Source organism: Anthonomus grandis, chromosome 20 (genome assembly GCF_022605725.1).
Source record: "Anthonomus grandis grandis chromosome 20, icAntGran1.3, whole genome shotgun sequence".
In the NCBI taxonomy this organism is placed as follows: domain Eukaryota; kingdom Metazoa; phylum Arthropoda; class Insecta; order Coleoptera; family Curculionidae; genus Anthonomus; species Anthonomus grandis.
In genome coordinates this window covers 7775423-7795301 of record NC_065565.1, presented here as the reverse complement: position 1 = coordinate 7795301, position 19879 = coordinate 7775423, and the positions used below count along the sequence as shown (strand labels likewise).

Genomic DNA, 19879 nt, shown 5'->3' with positions numbered 1-19879 from the left:
ACCATTGAACTAGAGAGAATAAAACACACTTTTGCTTGTAACTAGTGTTAGGAGTAACCTTAGATTAGGAGAGTTGTACTGTAATAAAGGGGATGATTTAAGGATCGTTTATTCCAAATTTCATGAATAAACATGAACTAGGGACAGAGTAATAAGCATTCAAAGGTGTTGAACCATTGAACTAGAGAGAATAAAACACACTTTTGCTTGTAACTAGTGTTAGGAGTAAGATTAGATTAGGAGAGTTGTACTGTAATAAAGGGGATGATTTAAGGATCGTTTATTCCAAATTTCATGAATAAACATGAACTAGGGACAGAGTAATAAGCATTCAAAGGTGTTGAACTATTGAATTATAGAGAATAAAACACACTTTTGCTTGTAACTAGTGTTAGGAGTAACCTTAGATTAGGAGAGTTGTACTGTAATAAAGGGGATGATTTAAGGATCGTTTCTTTCAAATTTCATGAATAAACATGAACTAGGGACAAAGTTATAAGCATTCAAAGGTGTTGAACCATTGAACTAGAGAGAATAAAACACACTTTTGCTTGTAACTAGTGTTAGGAGTGAGATTAGATTAGGGGAGTGGTACTGTAATAAAGGGGATGATTTAAGGATCGTTTCTATCAAATTTCATGAATAAACAAGGATTAGGGACAAAGTTATAAGCATTCAAAGGTGTTGAACCATTGAACTAGAGAGAATAAAACACACTTTTGCTTGTAACTAGTGTTAGGAGTGAGATTAGATTAGGAGAGTTGTACTGTAATAAAGGGGATGATTTAAGGATCGTTTCTACCAAATTTCATGAATAAACAAGGATTAGGGACAAAGTTATAAGCATTCAAAGGTGTTGAACCATTGAACTAGAGAGAATAAAACACACTTTTGCTTGTAACTTGTGTTAGGAGTAAGATTAGATTAGGGGAGTTGTACTGTAATAAAGGGGATGATTTAAGGAACGTTTCTTTCAAATTTCATGAATAAACATGGACTAGGGACAAAGTTATAAGCATTCAAAGGTGTTGAACCATTGAACTAGAGAGAATAAAACACACTTTTGCTTGTAACTTGTGTTAGGAGTAAGATTAGATTAGGAGAGTTGTACTGTAATAAAGGGGATGATTTAAGGATCGTTTCTACCAAATTTCATGAATAAACATGAACTAGGGACAGAGTAATAAGCATTCAAAGGTGTTGAACCATTGAACTAGAGAGAATAAAACACACTTTTGCTTGTAACTAGTGTTAGGAGTAAGATTAGATTAGGAGAGTTGTACTGTAATAAAGGGGATGATTTAAGGATCGTTTATTCCAAATTTCATGAATAAACATGAACTAGGGACAGAGTAATAAGCATTCAAAGGTGTTGAACCATTGAACTAGAGAGAATAAAACACACTTTTGCTTGTAACTAGTGTTAGGAGTAAGATTAGATTAGGAGAGTTGTACTGTAATAAAGGGGATGATTTAAGGATCGTTTCTACCAAATTTCATGAATAAACATGAACTAGGGACAGAGTAATAAGCATTCAAAGGTGTTGAACCATTGAACTAGAGAGAATAAAACACACTTTTGCTTGTAACTAGTGTTAGGAGTAACCTTAGATTAGGAGAGTTGTACTGTAATAAAGGGGATGATTTAAGGATCGTTTCTACCAAATTTCATGAATAAACATGAACTAGGGACAGAGTAATAAGCATTCAAAGGTGTTGAACCATTGAACTAGAGAGAATAAAACACACTTTTGCTTGTAACTAGTGTTAGGAGTAACTTTAGATTAGGAGAGTTGTACTGTAATAAAGGGGATGATTTAAGGATCGTTTATTCCAAATTTCATGAATAAACATGAACTAGGGACAGAGTAATAAGCATTCAAAGGTGTTGAACTATTGAATTATAGAGAATAAAACACACTTTTGCTTGTAACTAGTGTTAGGAGTAAGATTAGATTAGGAGAGTTGTACTGTAATAAAGGGGATGATTTAAGGATCGTTTATTCCAAATTTCATGAATAAACATGAACTAGGGACAGAGTAATAAGCATTCAAAGGTGTTGAACCATTGAACTAGAGAGAATAAAACACACTTTTGCTTGTAACTAGTGTTAGGAGTAACTTTAGATTAGGAGAGTTGTACTGTAATAAAGGGGATGATTTAAGGATCGTTTATTCCAAATTTCATGAATAAACATGAACTAGGGACAGAGTAATAAGCATTCAAAGGTGTTGAACTATTGAATTATAGAGAATAAAACACACTTTTGCTTGTAACTAGTGTTAGGAGTAAGATTAGATTAGGAGAGTTGTACTGTAATAAAGGGGATGATTTAAGGATCGTTTATTCCAAATTTCATGAATAAACATGAACTAGGGACAGAGTAATAAGCATTCAAAGGTGTTGAACCATTGAACTAGAGAGAATAAAACACACTTTTGCTTGTAACTAGTGTTAGGAGTAACTTTTGATTAGGAGAGTTGTACTGTAATAAAGGGGATGATTTAAGGATCGTTTATTCCAAATTTCATGAATAAACATGAACTAGGGACAGAGTAATAAGCATTCAAAGGTGTTGAACTATTGAATTATAGAGAATAAAACACACTTTTGCTTGTAACTAGTGTTAGGAGTAACTTTAGATTAGGAGAGTTGTACTGTAATAAAGGGGATGATTTAAGGATCGTTTATTCCAAATTTCATGAATAAACATGAACTAGGGACAGAGTAATAAGCATTCAAAGGTGTTGAACCATTGAACTAGAGAGAATAAAACACACTTTTGCTTGTAACTAGTGTTAGGAGTAACTTTAGATTAGGAGAGTTGTACTGTAATAAAGGGGATGATTTAAGGATCGTTTATTCCAAATTTCATGAATAAACATGAACTAGGGACAGAGTAATAAGCATTCAAAGGTGTTGAACTATTGAATTATAGAGAATAAAACACACTTTTGCTTGTAACTAGTGTTAGGAGTAAGATTAGATTAGGAGAGTTGTACTGTAATAAAGGGGATGATTTAAGGATCGTTTATTCCAAATTTCATGAATAAACATGAACTAGGGACAGAGTAATAAGCATTCAAAGGTGTTGAACCATTGAACTAGAGAGAATAAAACACACTTTTGCTTGTAACTAGTGTTAGGAGTAACTTTAGATTAGGAGAGTTGTACTGTAATAAAGGGGATGATTTAAGGATCGTTTATTCCAAATTTCATGAATAAACATGAACTAGGGACAGAGTAATAAGCATTCAAAGGTGTTGAACTATTGAATTATAGAGAATAAAACACACTTTTGCTTGTAACTAGTGTTAGGAGTAACTTTAGATTAGGAGAGTTGTACTGTAATAAAGGGGATGATTTAAGGATCGTTTATTCCAAATTTCATGAATAAACATGAACTAGGGACAGAGTAATAAGCATTCAAAGGTGTTGAACTATTGAATTATAGAGAATAAAACACACTTTTGCTTGTAACTAGTGTTAGGAGTAAGATAAGATTAGGAGAGTTGTACTGTAATAAAGGGGATGATTTAAGGATCGTTTCTACCAAATTTCATGAATAAACATGAACTAGGGACAAAGTAATAAGCATTCAAAGGTGTTGAACCATTGAACTAGAGAGAATAAAACACACTTTTGCTTGTAACTAGTGTTAGGAGTAAGATAAGATTAGGAGAGTTGTACTGTAATAAAGGGGATGATTTAAGGATCGTTTCTACCAAATTTCATGAATAAACATGAACTAGGGACAGAGTAATAAGCATTCAAAGGTGTTGAACCATTGAACTAGAGAGAATAAAACACACTTTTGCTTGTAACTAGTGTTAGGAGTAACCTTAGATTAGGAGAGTTGTACTGTAATAAAGGGGATGATTTAAGGATCGTTTATTCCAAATTTCATGAATAAACATGAACTAGGGACAGAGTAATAAGCATTCAAAGGTGTTGAACCATTGAACTAGAGAGAATAAAACACACTTTTGCTTGTAACTAGTGTTAGGAGTAAGATTAGATTAGGAGAGTTGTACTGTAATAAAGGGGATGATTTAAGGATCGTTTATTCCAAATTTCATGAATAAACATGGATTAGGGACAAAGTTATAAGCATTCAAAGGTGTTGAACCATTGAACTAGAGAGAATAAAACACACTTTTGCTTGTAACTAGTGTTAGGAGTAAGATTAGATTAGGAGAGTTGTACTGTAATAAAGGGGATGATTTAAGGATCGTTTATTCCAAATTTCATGAATAAACATGGATTAGGGACAAAGTTATAAGCATTCAAATATGTTGAACCATTGAACTAGAGAGAATAAAACACACTTTTGCTTGTAACTAGTGTTAGGAGTAAGATTAGATTAGGGAAGTTGTACTGTAATAAAGGGGATGATTTAAGGATCGTTTCTTTCAAATTTCATGAATAAACATGAACTAGGGACAAAGTTATAAGCATTCAAAGGTGTTGAACCATTGAACTAGAGAGAATAAAACACACTTTTGCTTGTAACTAGTGTTAGGAGTGAGATTAGATTAGGGGAGTGGTACTGTAATAAAGGGGATGATTTAAGGATCGTTTCTATCAAATTTCATGAATAAACAAGGATTAGGGACAAAGTTATAAGCATTCAAAGGTGTTGAACCATTGAACTAGAGAGAATAAAACACACTTTTGCTTGTAACTAGTGTTAGGAGTGAGATTAGATTAGGAGAGTTGTACTGTAATAAAGGGGATGATCTAAGGATCGTTTCTACCAAATTTCATGAATAAACAAGGATTAGGGACAAAGTTATAAGCATTCAAAGGTGTTGAACCATTGAACTAGAGAGAATAAAACACACTTTTGCTTGTAACTTGTGTTAGGAGTAAGATTAGATTAGGGGAGTTGTACTGTAATAAAGGGGATGATTTAAGGAACGTTTCTTTCAAATTTCATGAATAAACATGGACTAGGGACAAAGTTATAAGCATTCAAAGGTGTTGAACCATTGAACTAGAGAGAATAAAACACACTTTTGCTTGTAACTTGTGTTAGGAGTAAGATTAGATTAGGGGAGTTGTACTGTAATAAAGGGGATGATTTAAGGATCGTTTCTACCAAATTTCATGAATAAATATTAACTAGGGACAAAGTTATAAGCATTCAAAGGTGTTGAACCATTGAACTAAAGAGAATAAAACACACTTTTGCTTGTAACTAGTGTTAGGAGTAAGATTAGATTAGGGGAGTTGTACTGTAATAAAGGGGATGATTTAAGGAACGTTTCTTTCAAATTTCATGAATAAACATGGACTAGGGACAAAGTTATAAGCATTCAAAGGTGTTGAACCATTGAACTAGAGAGAATAAAACACACTTTTGCTTGTAACTTGTGTTAGGAGTAAGATTAGATTAGGGGAGTTGTACTGTAATAAAGGGGATGATTTAAGGATCGTTTCTACCAAATTTCATGAATAAATATTAACTAGGGACAAAGTTATAAGCATTCAAAGGTGTTGAACTATTGAATTATAGAGAATAAAACACACTTTTGCTTGTAACTAGTGTTAGGAGTAACCTTAGATTAGGAGAGTTGTACTGTAATAAAGGGGATGATTTAAGGATCGTTTCTTTCAAATTTCATGAATAAACATGAACTAGGGACAAAGTTATAAGCATTCAAAGGTGTTGAACCATTGAACTAGAGAGAATAAAACACACTTTTGCTTGTAACTAGTGTTAGGAGTGAGATTAGATTAGGGGAGTGGTACTGTAATAAAGGGGATGATTTAAGGATCGTTTCTATCAAATTTCATGAATAAACAAGGATTAGGGACAAAGTTATAAGCATTCAAAGGTGTTGAACCATTGAACTAGAGAGAATAAAACACACTTTTGCTTGTAACTAGTGTTAGGAGTGAGATTAGATTAGGAGAGTTGTACTGTAATAAAGGGGATGATTTAAGGATCGTTTCTACCAAATTTCATGAATAAACAAGGATTAGGGACAAAGTTATAAGCATTCAAAGGTGTTGAACCATTGAACTAGAGAGAATAAAACACACTTTTGCTTGTAACTTGTGTTAGGAGTAAGATTAGATTAGGGGAGTTGTACTGTAATAAAGGGGATGATTTAAGGAACGTTTCTTTCAAATTTCATGAATAAACATGGACTAGGGACAAAGTTATAAGCATTCAAAGGTGTTGAACCATTGAACTAGAGAGAATAAAACACACTTTTGCTTGTAACTTGTGTTAGGAGTAAGATTAGATTAGGGGAGTTGTACTGTAATAAAGGGGATGATTTAAGGATCGTTTCTACCAAATTTCATGAATAAATATTAACTAGGGACAAAGTTATAAGCATTCAAAGGTGTTGAACCATTGAACTAGAGAGAATAAAACACACTTTTGCTTGTAACTAGTGTTAGGAGTAAGATTAGATTAGGGGAGTTGTACTGTAATAAAGGGGATGATTTAAGGAACGTTTCTTTCAAATTTCATGAATAAACATGGACTAGGGACAAAGTTATAAGCATTCAAAGGTGTTGAACCATTGAACTAGAGAGAATAAAACACACTTTTGCTTGTAACTTGTGTTAGGAGTAAGATTAGATTAGGGGAGTTGTACTGTAATAAAGGGGATGATTTAAGGATCGTTTCTACCAAATTTCATGAATAAATATTAACTAGGGACAAAGTTATAAGCATTCAAAGGTGTTGAACTATTGAATTATAGAGAATAAAACACACTTTTGCTTGTAACTAGTGTTAGGAGTAACCTTAGATTAGGAGAGTTGTACTGTAATAAAGAGGATGATTTAGGGATCGTTTCTGTTAAATTTCATGAATAAACATGAACTAGGGACAAAGTTATAAGCATTCAAAGGTGTTGAACCATTGAACTAGAGAGAATAAAACACACTTTTGCTTGTAACTAGTGTTAGGAGTAAGATTAGATTAGGAGAGTTGTACTGTAATAAAGGGGATGATTTAAGGATCGTTTATTCCAAATTTCATGAATAAACATGGATTAGGGACAAAGTTATAAGCATTCAAAGGTGTTGAACTATTGAATTAGAGAGAATAAAACACACTTTTGCTTGTAACTAGTGTTAGGAGTAAGATTAGATTAGGGGAGTTGTACTGTAATAAAGAGGATGATTTAAGGATCGTTTCTACCAAATTTCATGAATAAACATGAACTAGGGACAAAGTTATAAGCATTCAAAGGTGTTGAACCATTGAACTAGAGAGAATAAAACACACTTTTGCTTGTAACTAGTGTTAGGAGTAAGATTAGATTAGGAGAGTTGTACTGTAATAAAGGGGATGATTTAAGGATCGTTTATTCCAAATTTCATGAATAAACATGGATTAGGGACAAAGTTATAAGCATTCAAAGGTGTTGAACCATTGAACTAGAGAGAATAAAACACACTTTTGCTTGTAACTAGTGTTAGGAGTAAGATTAGATTAGGAGAGTTGTACTGTAATAAAGGGGATGATTTAAGGATCGTTTATTCCAAATTTCATGAATAAACATGGATTAGGGACAAAGTTATAAGCATTCAAATATGTTGAACCATTGAACTAGAGAGAATAAAACACACTTTTGCTTGTAACTAGTGTTAGGAGTAAGATTAGATTAGGGAAGTTGTACTGTAATAAAGGGGATGATTTAAGGATTGTTTCTACCAAATTTCATGAATAAACATGAAGTAGGGACAAAGTTATAAGCATTCAAAGGTGTTGAACCATTGAACTAGAGAGAATAAAACACACTTTTGCTTGTAACTAGTGTTAGGAGTAAGATTAGATTAGGAGAGTTGTACTGTAATAAAGGGGATGATTTAAGGATCGTTTATTCCAAATTTCATGAATAAACATGGATTAGGGACAAAGTTATAAGCATTCAAATATGTTGAACCATTGAACTAGAGAGAATAAAACACACTTTTGCTTGTAACTAGTGTTAGGAGTAAGATTAGATTAGGGAAGTTGTACTGTAATAAAGGGGATGATTTAAGGATCGTTTATTCCAAATTTCATGAATAAACATGTACTAGGGACAAAGTTATAAGCATTCAAAGGTGTTGAACCATTGAACTAGAGAGAATAAAACACACTTTTGCTTGTAACTAGTGTTAGGAGTAAGATTAGATTAGGAGAGTTGTACTGTAATAAAGGGGATGATTTAAGGATCGTTTATTCCAAATTTCATGAATAAACATGGATTAGGGACAAAGTTATAAGCATTCAAAGGTGTTGAACCGTTGAACTAGAGAGAATAAAACACACTTTTGCTTGTAACTAGTGTTAGGAGTAAGATTAGATTAGGGAAGTTGTACTGTAATAAAGGGGATGATTTAAGGATTGTTTCTACCAAATTTCATGAATAAACATGAAGTAGGGACAAAGTTATAAGCATTCAAAGGTGTTGAACCATTGAACTAGAGAGAATAAAACACACTTTTGCTTGTAACTAGTGTTAGGAGTAAGATTAGATTAGGGAAGTTGTACTGTAATAAAGGGGATGATTTAAGGATTGTTTCTACCAAATTTCATGAATAAACATGAAGTAGGGACAAAGTTATAAGCATTCAAAGGTGTTGAACCATTGAACAAGAGAGAATAAAACACACTTTTGCTTGTAACTAGTGTTAGGAGTAAGATTAGATTAGGGAAGTTGTACTGTAATAAAGGGGATGATTTAAGGATTGTTTCTACCAAATTTCATGAATAAACATGGATTAGGGACAAAGTTATAAGCATTCAAAGGTGTTGAACCATTGAACTAGAGAGAATAAAACACACTTTTGCTTGTAACTAGTGTTAGGAGTAAGATTAGATTAGGGAAGTTGTACTGTAATAAAGGGGATGATTTAAGGATTGTTTCTACCAAATTTCATGAATAAACATGAAGTAGGGACAAAGTTATAAGCATTCAAAGGTGTTGAACCGTTGAACTAGAGAGAATAAAACACACTTTTGCTTGTAACTAGTGTTAGGAGTAAGATTAGATTAGGGGAGTTGTACTGTAATAAAGGGGATGATTTAAGGAACGTTTCTTTCAAATTTCATGAATAAACATGGACTAGGGACAAAGTTATAAGCATTCAAAGGTGTTGAACCATTGAACTAGAGAGAATAAAACACACTTTTGCTTGTAACTAGTGTTAGGAGTAAGATTAGATTAGGAGAGTTGTACTGTAATAAAGAGGATGATTTAGGAATCGTTTCTGTTAAATTTCATGAATAAACATGAACTAGGGACAAAGTTATAAGCATTCAAAGGTGTTGAACCATTGAACTAGAGAGAATAAAACACACTTTTGCTTGTAACTAGTGTTAGGAGTAAGATTAGATTAGGAGAGTTGTACTGTAATAAAGGGGATGATTTAAGGATCGTTTATTCCAAATTTCATGAATAAACATGGATTAGGGACAAAGTTATAAGCATTCAAAGGTGTTGAACCATTGAACTAGAGAGAATAAAACACACTTTTGCTTGTAACTAGTGTTAGGAGTAAGATTAGATTAGGAGAGTTGTACTGTAATAAAGGGGATGATTTAAGGATCGTTTATTCCAAATTTCATGAATAAACATGGATTAGGGACAAAGTTATAAGCATTCAAAGGTGTTGAACCATTGAACTAGAGAGAATAAAACACACTTTTGCTTGTAACTAGTGTTAGGAGTAAGATTAGATTAGGAGAGTTGTACTGTAATAAAGGGGATGATTTAAGGATCGTTTATTCCAAATTTCATGAATAAACATGGATTAGGGACAAAGTTATAAGCATTCAAATATGTTGAACCATTGAACTAGAGAGAATAAAACACACTTTTGCTTGTAACTAGTGTTAGGAGTAAGATTAGATTAGGAGAGTTGTACTGTAATAAAGGGGATGATTTAGGGATTGTTTCTACCAAATTTCATGAATAAACATGAAGTAGGGACAAAGTTATAAGCATTCAAAGGTGTTGAACCATTGAACTAGAGAGAATAAAACACACTTTTGCTTGTAACTAGTGTTAGGAGTAAGATTAGATTAGGGGAGTTGTACTGTAATAAAGAGGATGATTTAAGGATCGTTTATTCCAAATTTCATGAATAAACATGAACTAGGGACAAAGTTATAAGCATTCAAAGATGTTGAACCATTGAACTAGAGAGAATAAAACACACTTTTGCTTGTAACTAGTGTTAGGAGTAAGATTAGATTAGAAGAGTTGTACTGTAATAAAGGGGATGATTTAAGGATCGTTTCTACCAAATTTCATGAATAAACATGAACTAGGGACAAAGTTATAAGCATTCAAAGATGTTGAACCATTGAACTAGAGAGAATAAAACACACTTTTGCTTGTAACTAGTGTTAGGAGTAAGATTAGATTAGAAGAGTTGTACTGTAATAAAGGGGATGATTTAAGGATCGTTTCTTTTAAATTTCATGAATAAACAAGGATTAGGGACAAAGTTATAAGCATTCAAAGGTGTTGAACCATTGAACTAGAGAGAATAAAACACACTTTTGCTTGTAACTAGTGTTAGGAGTAACCTTAGATTAGGAGAGTTGTACTGTAATAAAGGGGATGATTTAAGGATCGTTTCTTTCAAATTTCATGAATAAACATGGACTAGGGACAAAGTTATAAGCATTCAAAGGTGTTGAACCATTGAACAAGAGAGAATAAAACACACTTTTGCTTGTAACTAGTGTTAGGAGTAACTTTAGATTAGGAGAGTTGTACTGTAATAAAGGGGATGATTTAAGGATCGTTTATTCCAAATTTCATGAATAAACATGGACTAGGGACAAAGTTATAAGCATTCAAAGGTGTTGAACCATTGAACAAGAGAGAATAAAACACACTTTTGCTTGTAACTAGTGTTAGGAGTAACTTTAGATTAGGAGAGTTGTACTGTAATAAAGGGGATGATTTAAGGATCGTTTCTTTTAAATTTCATGAATAAACAAGGATTAGGGACAAAGTTATAAGCATTCAAAAGTGTTGAACTATTGAATTAGAGAGAATAAAACACACTTTTGCTTGTAACTAGTGTTAGGAGTAAGATTAGATTAGGAGAGTTGTACTGTAATAAAGGGGATGATTTAAGGATCGTTTATTCCAAATTTCATGAATAAACATGGACTAGGGACAAAGTTATAAGCATTCAAAGGTGTTGAACCATTGAACTAGAGAGAATAAAACACACTTTTGCTTGTAACTAGTGTTAGGAGTAACCTTAGATTAGGAGAGTTGTACTGTAATAAAGGGGATGATTTAAGGATCGTTTCTTTCAAATTTCGTGAATAAACATGAACTAGGGACAAAGTTATAAGCATTCAAAGGTGTTGAACCATTGAACTAGAGAGAATAAAACACACTTTTGCTTGTAACTAGTGTTAGGAGTAAGATTAGATTAGAAGAGTTGTACTGTAATAAAGGGGATGATTTAAGGATCGTTTCTTTTAAATTTCATGAATAAACAAGGATTAGGGACAAAGTTATAAGCATTCAAAGGTGTTGAACCATTGAACTAGAGAGAATAAAACACACTTTTGCTTGTAACTAGTGTTAGGAGTAACCTTAGATTAGGAGAGTTGTACTGTAATAAAGGGGATGATTTAAGGATCGTTTCTTTCAAATTTCATGAATAAACATGGACTAGGGACAAAGTTATAAGCATTCAAAGGTGTTGAACCATTGAACAAGAGAGAATAAAACACACTTTTGCTTGTAACTAGTGTTAGGAGTAACTTTAGATTAGGAGAGTTGTACTGTAATAAAGGGGATGATTTAAGGATCGTTTATTCCAAATTTCATGAATAAACATGAACTAGGGACAGAGTAATAAGCATTCAAAGGTGTTGAACTATTGAACTAGAGAGAATAAAACACACTTTTGCTTGTAACTAGTGTTAGGAGTAACATTAGATTAGGAGAGTTGTACTGTAATAAAGGGGATGATTTAAGGATCGTTTATTCCAAATTTCATGAATAAACATGGACTAGGGACAAAGTTATAAGCATTCAAAGGTGTTGAACCATTGAACAAGAGAGAATAAAACACACTTTTGCTTGTAACTAGTGTTAGGAGTAACTTTAGATTAGGAGAGTTGTACTGTAATAAAGGGGATGATTTAAGGATCGTTTATTCCAAATTTCATGAATAAACATGGACTAGGGACAAAGTTATAAGCATTCAAAGGTGTTGAACCATTGAACTAGAGAGAATAAAACACACTTTTGCTTGTAACTAGTGTTAGGAGTAACCTTAGATTAGGAGAGTTGTACTGTAATAAAGGGGATGATTTAAGGATCGTTTCTTTCAAATTTCATGAATAAACATGGACTAGGGACAAAGTTATAAGCATTCAAAGGTGTTGAACCATTGAACAAGAGAGAATAAAACACACTTTTGCTTGTAACTAGTGTTAGGAGTAACTTTAGATTAGGAGAGTTGTACTGTAATAAAGGGGATGATTTAAGGATCGTTTATTCCAAATTTCATGAATAAACATGAACTAGGGACAGAGTAATAAGCATTCAAAGGTGTTGAACTATTGAACTAGAGAGAATAAAACACACTTTTGCTTGTAACTAGTGTTAGGAGTAACATTAGATTAGGAGAGTTGTACTGTAATAAAGGGGATGATTTGAGGATCGTTTCTTTCAAATTTCATGAATATACATGAACTAGGGACAGAGTAATAAGCATTCAAAGGTGTTGAACTATTGAACTAGAGAGAATAAAACACACTTTTGCTTGTAACTAGTGTTAGGAGTAACATTAGATTAGGAGAGTTGTACTGTAATAAAGGGGATGATTTAAGGATCGTTTATTCCAAATTTCATGAATAAACATGAACTAGGGACAGAGTAATAAGCATTCAAAAGTGTTGAACTATTGAACTAGAGAGAATAAAACACACTTTTGCTTGTAACTAGTGTTAGGAGTAACATTAGATTAGGAGAGTTGTACTGTAATAAAGGGGATGATTTAAGGATCGTTTATTCCAAATTTCATGAATAAACATGGACTAGGGACAAAGTTATAAGCATTCAAAGGTGTTGAACCATTGAACTAGAGAGAATAAAACACACTTTTGCTTGTAACTAGTGTTAGGAGTAACCTTAGATTAGGAGAGTTGTACTGTAATAAAGGGGATGATTTAAGGATCGTTTCTTTCAAATTTCATGAATAAACATGGACTAGGGACAAAGTTATAAGCATTCAAAGGTGTTGAACCATTGAACAAGAGAGAATAAAACACACTTTTGCTTGTAACTAGTGTTAGGAGTAACTTTAGATTAGGAGAGTTGTACTGTAATAAAGGGGATGATTTAAGGATCGTTTATTCCAAATTTCATGAATAAACATGGACTAGGGACAAAGTTATAAGCATTCAAAGGTGTTGAACCATTGAACTAGAGAGAATAAAACACACTTTTGCTTGTAACTAGTGTTAGGAGTAACCTTAGATTAGGAGAGTTGTACTGTAATAAAGGGGATGATTTAAGGATCGTTTCTTTCAAATTTCATGAATAAACATGGACTAGGGACAAAGTTATAAGCATTCAAAGGTGTTGAACCATTGAACAAGAGAGAATAAAACACACTTTTGCTTGTAACTAGTGTTAGGAGTAACTTTAGATTAGGAGAGTTGTACTGTAATAAAGGGGATGATTTAAGGATCGTTTATTCCAAATTTCATGAATAAACATGAACTAGGGACAGAGTAATAAGCATTCAAAGGTGTTGAACTATTGAACTAGAGAGAATAAAACACACTTTTGCTTGTAACTAGTGTTAGGAGTAACATTAGATTAGGAGAGTTGTACTGTAATAAAGGGGATGATTTGAGGATCGTTTCTTTCAAATTTCATGAATATACATGAACTAGGGACAGAGTAATAAGCATTCAAAGGTGTTGAACTATTGAACTAGAGAGAATAAAACACACTTTTGCTTGTAACTAGTGTTAGGAGTAACATTAGATTAGGAGAGTTGTACTGTAATAAAGGGGATGATTTAAGGATCGTTTATTCCAAATTTCATGAATAAACATGAACTAGGGACAGAGTAATAAGCATTCAAAGGTGTTGAACTATTGAACTAGAGAGAATAAAACACACTTTTGCTTGTAACTAGTGTTAGGAGTAACCTTAGATTAGGAGAGTTGTACTGTAATAAAGGGGATGATTTAAGGATCGTTTCTTTCAAATTTCGTGAATAAACATGAACTAGGGACAAAGTTATAAGCATTCAAAGGTGTTGAACCATTGAACTAGAGAGAATAAAACACACTTTTGCTTGTAACTAGTGTTAGGAGTAAGATTAGATTAGAAGAGTTGTACTGTAATAAAGGGGATGATTTAAGGATCGTTTCTTTTAAATTTCATGAATAAACAAGGATTAGGGACAAAGTTATAAGCATTCAAAGGTGTTGAACCATTGAACTAGAGAGAATAAAACACACTTTTGCTTGTAACTAGTGTTAGGAGTAACCTTAGATTAGGAGAGTTGTACTGTAATAAAGGGGATGATTTAAGGATCGTTTCTTTCAAATTTCATGAATAAACATGGACTAGGGACAAAGTTATAAGCATTCAAAGGTGTTGAACCATTGAACAAGAGAGAATAAAACACACTTTTGCTTGTAACTAGTGTTAGGAGTAACTTTAGATTAGGAGAGTTGTACTGTAATAAAGGGGATGATTTAAGGATCGTTTATTCCAAATTTCATGAATAAACATGAACTAGGGACAGAGTAATAAGCATTCAAAGGTGTTGAACTATTGAACTAGAGAGAATAAAACACACTTTTGCTTGTAACTAGTGTTAGGAGTAACATTAGATTAGGAGAGTTGTACTGTAATAAAGGGGATGATTTAAGGATCGTTTATTCCAAATTTCATGAATAAACATGGACTAGGGACAAAGTTATAAGCATTCAAAGGTGTTGAACCATTGAACAAGAGAGAATAAAACACACTTTTGCTTGTAACTAGTGTTAGGAGTAACTTTAGATTAGGAGAGTTGTACTGTAATAAAGGGGATGATTTAAGGATCGTTTATTCCAAATTTCATGAATAAACATGGACTAGGGACAAAGTTATAAGCATTCAAAGGTGTTGAACCATTGAACTAGAGAGAATAAAACACACTTTTGCTTGTAACTAGTGTTAGGAGTAACCTTAGATTAGGAGAGTTGTACTGTAATAAAGGGGATGATTTAAGGATCGTTTCTTTCAAATTTCATGAATAAACATGGACTAGGGACAAAGTTATAAGCATTCAAAGGTGTTGAACCATTGAACAAGAGAGAATAAAACACACTTTTGCTTGTAACTAGTGTTAGGAGTAACTTTAGATTAGGAGAGTTGTACTGTAATAAAGGGGATGATTTAAGGATCGTTTCTTTCAAATTTCATGAATATACATGAACTAGGGACAGAGTAATAAGCATTCAAAGGTGTTGAACTATTGAACTAGAGAGAATAAAACACACTTTTGCTTGTAACTAGTGTTAGGAGTAACATTAGATTAGGAGAGTTGTACTGTAATAAAGGGGATGATTTGAGGATCGTTTCTTTCAAATTTCATGAATATACATGAACTAGGGACAGAGTAATAAGCATTCAAAGGTGTTGAACTATTGAACTAGAGAGAATAAAACACACTTTTGCTTGTAACTAGTGTTAGGAGTAACATTAGATTAGGAGAGTTGTACTGTAATAAAGGGGATGATTTAAGGATCGTTTATTCCAAATTTCATGAATAAACATGAACTAGGGACAGAGTAATAAGCATTCAAAGGTGTTGAACTATTGAACTAGAGAGAATAAAACACACTTTTGCTTGTAACTAGTGTTAGGAGTAACATTAGATTAGGAGAGTTGTACTGTAATAAAGGGGATGATTTGAGGATCGTTTCTTTCAAATTTCATGAATATACATGAACTAGGGACAGAGTAATAAGCATTCAAAGGTGTTGAACTATTGAACTAGAGAGAATAAAACACACTTTTGCTTGTAACTAGTGTTAGGAGTAACATTAGATTAGGAGAGTTGTACTGTAATAAAGGGGAGGATTTAAGGATCGTTTATTCCAAATTTCATGAATAAACATGAACTAGGGACAGAGTAATAAGCATTCAAAGGTGTTGAACTATTGAACTAGAGAGAATAAAACACACTTTTGCTTGTAACTAGTGTTAGGAGTAAGATTAGATTAGGAGAGTTGTACTGTAATAAAGGGGATGATTTAAGGATCGTTTATTCCAAATTTCATGAATAAACATGGACTAGGGACAAAGTTATAGGCATTCAAAGGTGTTGAACCATTGAACTAGAGAGAATAAAACACACTTTTGCTTGTAACTAGTGTTAGGAGTAACCTTAGATTAGGAGAGTTGTACTGTAATAAAGGGGATGATTTAAGGATCGTTTCTTTCAAATTTCGTGAATAAACATGAACTAGGGACAAAGTTATAAGCATTCAAAGGTGTTGAACCATTGAACTAGAGAGAATAAAACACACTTTTGCTTGTAACTAGTGTTAGGAGTAACTTTAGATTAGGAGAGTTGTACTGTAATAAAGGGGATGATTTAAGGATCGTTTCTTTCAAATTTCATGAATAAACATGAACTAGGGACAGAGTAATAAGCATTCAAAGGTGTTGAACTATTGAATTATAGAGAATAAAACACACTTTTGCTTGTAACTAGTGTTAGGAGTAACCTTAGATTAGGAGAGTTGTACTGTAATAAAGGGGATGATTTAAGGATCGTTTCTTTCAAATTTCATGAATAAACATGAACTAGGGACAAAGTTATAAGCATTCGAAGGTGTTGAACCATTGAACTAGAGAGAATAAAACACACTTTTGCTTGTAACTAGTGTTAGGAGTAACTTTAGATTAGGAGAGTTGTACTGTAATAAAGGGGATGATTTAAGGATCGTTTCTTTCAAATTTCGTGAATAAACATGAACTAGGGACAAAGTTATAAGCATTCAAAGGTGTTGAACCATTGAACTAGAGAGAATAAAACACACTTTTGCTTGTAACTAGTGTTAGGAGTAACCTCAGATTAGGAGAGTTGTACTGTAATAAAGGGGATGATTTAAGGATCGTTTCTTTCAAATTTCGTGAATAAACATGAACTAGGGATAAAGTTATAAGCATTCAAAGGTGTTGAACCATTGAACTAGAGAGAATAAAACACACTTTTGCTTGTAACTAGTGTTAGGAGTAACTTTAGATTAGGAGAGTTGTACTGTAATAAAGGGGATGATTTAAGGATCGTTTCTACCAAATTTCATGAATAAACATGAACTAGGGACAGAGTAATAAGCATTCAAAGGTGTTGAACTATTGAACTAGAGAGAATAAAACACACTTTTGCTTGTAACTAGTGTTAGGAGTAAGATTAGATTAGGAGAGTTGTACTGTAATAAAGGGGATGATTTAAGGATCGTTTCTACCAAATTTCATGAATTAACATGAACTAGGGACAAAGTTATAAGCATTCAAAGGTGTTGAACCATTGAACTAGAGAGAATAAAACACACTTTTGCTTGTAACTAGTGTTAGGAGTAACTTTAGATTAGGAGAGTTGTACTGTAATAAAGGGGATGATTTAAGGATCGTTTCTACCAAATTTCATGAATAAACATGAACTAGGGACAGAGTAATAAGCATTCAAAGGTGTTGAACTATTGAACTAGAGAGAATAAAACACACTTTTGCTTGTAACTAGTGTTAGGAGTAAGATTAGATTAGGAGAGTTGTACTGTAATAAAGGGGATGATTTAAGGATCGTTTCTACCAAATTTCATGAATTAACATGAACTAGGGACAAAGTTATAAGCATTCAAAGGTGTTGAACCATTGAACTAGAGAGAATAAAACACACTTTTGCTTGTAACTAGTGTTAGGAGTAACTTTAGATTAGGAGAGTTGTACTGTAATAAAGGGGATGATTTAAGGATCGTTTATTCCAAATTTCATGAATAAACATGAACTAGGGACAGAGTAATAAGCATTCAAAGGTGTTGAACTATTGAACTAGAGAGAATAAAACACACTTTTGCTTGTAACTAGTGTTAGGAGTAACATTAGATTAGGAGAGTTGTACTGTAATAAAGGGGATGATTTGAGGATCGTTTCTTTCAAATTTCATGAATATACATGAACTAGGGACAGAGTAATAAGCATTCAAAGGTGTTGAACTATTGAACTAGAGAGAATAAAACACACTTTTGCTTGTAACTAGTGTTAGGAGTAACATTAGATTAGGAGAGTTGTACTGTAATAAAGGGGATGATTTAAGGATCGTTTATTCCAAATTTCATGAATAAACATGAACTAGGGACAGAGTAATAAGCATTCAAAGGTGTTGAACTATTGAACTAGAGAGAATAAAACACACTTTTGCTTGTAACTAGTGTTAGGAGTAACATTAGATTAGGAGAGTTGTACTGTAATAAAGGGGATGATTTAAGGATCGTTTCTTTCAAATTTCATGAATAAACATGGACTAGGGACAAAGTTATAGGCATTCAAAGGTGTTGAACCATTGAACTAGAGAGAATAAAACACACTTTTGCTTGTAACTAGTGTTAGGAGTAACCTTAGATTAGGAGAGTTGTACTGTAATAAAGGGGATGATTTAAGGATCGTTTCTTTCAAATTTCGTGAATAAACATGAACTAGGGACAAAGTTATAAGCATTCAAAGGTGTTGAACCATTGAACTAGAGAGAATAAAACACACTTTTGCTTGTAACTAGTGTTAGGAGTAACTTTAGATTAGGAGAGTTGTACTGTAATAAAGGGGATGATTTAAGGATCGTTTCTTTCAAATTTCATAAATAAACATAAACTAGGGACAGAGTAATAAGCATTCAAAGGTGTTGAACTATTGAATTATAGAGAATAAAACACACTTTTGCTTGTAACTAGTGTTAGGAGTAACCTTAGATTAGGAGAGTTGTACTGTAATAAAGGGGATGATTTAAGGATCGTTTCTTTCAAATTTCATGAATAAACATGAACTAGGGACAAAGTTATAAGCATTCAAATGTGTTGAACCATTGAACTAGAGAGAATAAAACACACTTTTGCTTGTAACTTGTGTTAGGAGTAAGATTAGATTAGGAGAGTTGTACTGTAATAAAGGGGATTATTTAAGGATCGTTTCTTTCAAATTTCGTGAATAAACATGAACTAGGGACAAAGTTATAAGCATTCAAAGGTGTTGAACCATTGAACTAGAGAGAATAAAACACACTTTTGCTTGTAACTTGTGTTAGGAGTAAGATTAGATTAGGAGAGTTGTACTGTAATAAAGGGGATGATTTAAGGATCGTTTATTCCAAATTTCATGAATAAACATGAACTAGGGACAAAGTTATAAGCATTCAAAGGTGTTGAACCATTGAACTAGAGAGAATAAAACACACTTTTGCTTGTAACTTGTGTTAGGAGTAAGATTAGATTAGGAGAATTGTACTGTAATAAAGGGGATGATTTAAGGATCGTTTATTCCAAATTTCATGAATAAACATGAACTAGGGACAAAGTTATAAGCATTCAAAGGTGTTGAACCATTGAACTAGAGAGAATAAAACACACTTTTGCTTGTAACTTAAGTTAGGAGTAAGATTAGATTAGGAGAGTTGTACTGTAATAAAGGGGATGATTTAAGGATCGTTTCTTTCAAATTTCGTGAATAAACATGAACTAGGGACAAAGTTATAAGCATTCAAATGTGTTGAACCATTGAACTAGAGAGAATAAAACACACTTTTGCTTGTAACTTGTGTTAGGAGTAAGATTAGATTAGGAGAGTTGTACTGTAATAAAGGGGATGATTT

General features: G+C 32.8%; 2 long non-coding RNA genes across 10 annotated transcripts; both read left to right on the top strand.

The window, feature by feature from the left end:
• Positions 1–520: 520 nt before the first annotated feature.
• On the top strand, positions 521–9768 carry LOC126747963 (uncharacterized). 9 transcript variants are annotated; one of them, XR_007664537.1, is made up of 3 exons: positions 521–853; positions 5842–6013; positions 9626–9768. It is a non-coding gene; the product is annotated as an uncharacterized LOC126747963 (long non-coding RNA). The 9 variants fall into 9 exon arrangements; XR_007664536.1 differs by lacking the exon at positions 9626–9768 and adding an exon at positions 9454–9607; XR_007664541.1 differs by lacking the exon at positions 9626–9768 and adding an exon at positions 9282–9436.
• A 556-nt stretch (positions 9769–10324) lies between these two features.
• LOC126747964 (uncharacterized) lies at positions 10325–14426 on the top strand. Its single transcript, XR_007664543.1, has 3 exons — positions 10325–10485; positions 11346–11517; positions 14270–14426. It is a non-coding gene; the product is annotated as an uncharacterized LOC126747964 (long non-coding RNA).
• The last annotated feature ends 5453 nt before the right edge of the window (positions 14427–19879 follow it).